We start from the raw sequence: 2,278 nt of genomic DNA, 5'->3' as shown, positions 1-2,278 counted from the left end.
TGGTTGTATCAATTTGCAATCCCACTAACAGTGCATGAAGATTCCTTTTTCTCCACATCCTCACCAACACTTGATTGTTGATTTGTTGATGATAGCCATTCTGACAGGTATGAAGTGATATTTCATTGTGATTTTAATTTGCATTTCTCTGATGATTAGTAACATTGAGCATCTTTACATATGTCTATTGCTTATCTATATGACCTCTTCAGAGAAATGTATATTCAGGTTCTTTACCAATTTTTATTTAGATTGTTAGTTTTTCTGGTATTGAGATGTGTGAGTGTTTTATATACTTTATATACGTTAGGTACCCCTTACCAAATGTATCATTGGCAAATATCTTCTCCCATTCAGTATGTTGTCTTTCCATTTTGTGGATGGTTTATTCACTGTGAAAGAACTTTTTAGTTTGATGTAGTCCCATTTGTTCATTTTATTTTATATCCCTTGTCCAAGGAAATGTATCAGAAACAAATATTACTAAGAGCAATGATAGTTTACTTTTTTTTTTTAGGAGTTTATGGTTTCAGATTTGACATTTAAGTCTTCAACCCATTTTGAGTTTATATTTTTGTGTGTCCTATGTAAAAAAGATGGTGCACTTTTGTTTTTTCCATTTATGTGCCTAGTTTTTATAACATTATTTATTTAATAGACTGTCTTTACCCCATGGTATATTCTTTTCTTTTATTCTCCCATAAATTAATTAATCATATAGGTGTGGGTTTATTTCTGGGCTCTCTATTCTGTTCCATTGATCTATATGTCTTCTTTTATGCCAGTACCATGCTGTTTAATTACTATAGCCTTGCAGTATAGTTTGATATCAGGTATTGTGTTACTCCAACTACATTATTATTTCTCAAGATTGCTGTGGCTATTCAAGGCCTTTCATAGTTTTATATAAATTATAAGGATATTTGTATGAGTTGTATAATACCTGCCACATATGGTATTTTAATATGAATTGCATTGAATTTGCAGATTGCTTGCTTTGGGTAATATGGATATTTTAAAAATATTATTTTTTTCTATCCATAAGAATGGTATATGCTTCCATTTATTTATATCTTCTTTAATTTCTTTCTTCAATGTCTTATAATTTTCTGAGCACTTCTACTTATTTGACTACATTTATTCCTAGGTGTTTTATTTTTATCCTTACTTTTAACAATACTTTTTATTTTTCAATTACAGTTGGTATACAATATTATATTAGTTTCAGATGTACAACATAGTGATTAGACATCTATAAAATTCACAAAGTGATCACCTCAGTTAATCTAGTACCCATCCGACACTATATATAGTTACTACAATATTCTTGACTATATATCTTATGCTATACTTAACACCTCCATGACTATTTTGTAACTATTGATTTGAATTGCTAGATCCCATCCCCCGCTTTCCCCACTTTCCACCGCCTGCCATCTGTTAACCTTCAAAATCTTCTCTGTATCTATGAGTTCGTTTCTGTTGTATTGGTTTATTTTGTTCTTTAGATTCCATATGTAGGTGAAATCTTATTACATTTGTCTTTCTTTGTCTGATCTACTCCACTCAGCACAACACCCTCTATGTCCATCCATGTTGTTGCAGATTTAAAGATTTTATATATGTATGTATGCATGCATGCATGCATGCATGTATGTATGTATGTATTTATAGCTGGATAATATTCTATCGTATATGTGTATCACCTCTTCTTTATGCATTCATCCATTAATGAACACACAGGTTTCCTCTATATTTTGGCCACTGTAAATTTTGCTGCAAAAAATATGTGGATGTACATGTTTATTCAAAGTAGTATTTTGGTCTATGGCCAGGCTACCCTGAACAAGCCCGATCTCATCTGATCTTAGAAGCTAAGCAGGGTCAGGCCTGGTTAGTACTTGGATGGGAGACCACCTAGGAAGACCAGGTGCTGTAGGCATAAAAAATAAATAAGGGATTGTAAGCTGGCAAGGTCCTTGCAATCTGTGAGGTCAATCAAATGTTGCCTTGTCTAAGGAAAAAAAATTGGTATTTTGGCTTTCCTCAGATAAATATACAGATGTGGCATTGGTAGGTTCTTCTTTGCTCCTTGATATAGCCTTTGTTTTAAAATTGGTTTTCTTTGGTGTAAATATTTCTATCACAGATTTTAAAATTTTATTTCATAAAATATCTTTTACCATTCCTTTACTTCAGTCTGTGTGTGTGTCTTTTGATCTTAAGTGAGTCTCTTATAGGCAGCATATGTAAGTCTTGGGTTTTTTTTTGTTTTTTT

General features: G+C 32.0%; 1 pseudogene; it reads left to right on the top strand.

The window, feature by feature from the left end:
• The first annotated feature begins 1,823 nt into the window (after positions 1-1,823).
• On the top strand, positions 1,824-1,942 carry LOC112478895 (annotated as a pseudogene).
• The last annotated feature ends 336 nt before the right edge of the window (positions 1,943-2,278 follow it).

The sequence above is a fragment of the Pteropus alecto genome, unplaced genomic scaffold (assembly GCF_000325575.1).
Source record: "Pteropus alecto unplaced genomic scaffold, ASM32557v1 scaffold744, whole genome shotgun sequence".
Taxonomy (NCBI): domain Eukaryota; kingdom Metazoa; phylum Chordata; class Mammalia; order Chiroptera; family Pteropodidae; genus Pteropus; species Pteropus alecto.
Note: the sequence above shows the minus strand (reverse complement) of the source record. Positions and strands in the feature narration are given on the sequence as shown.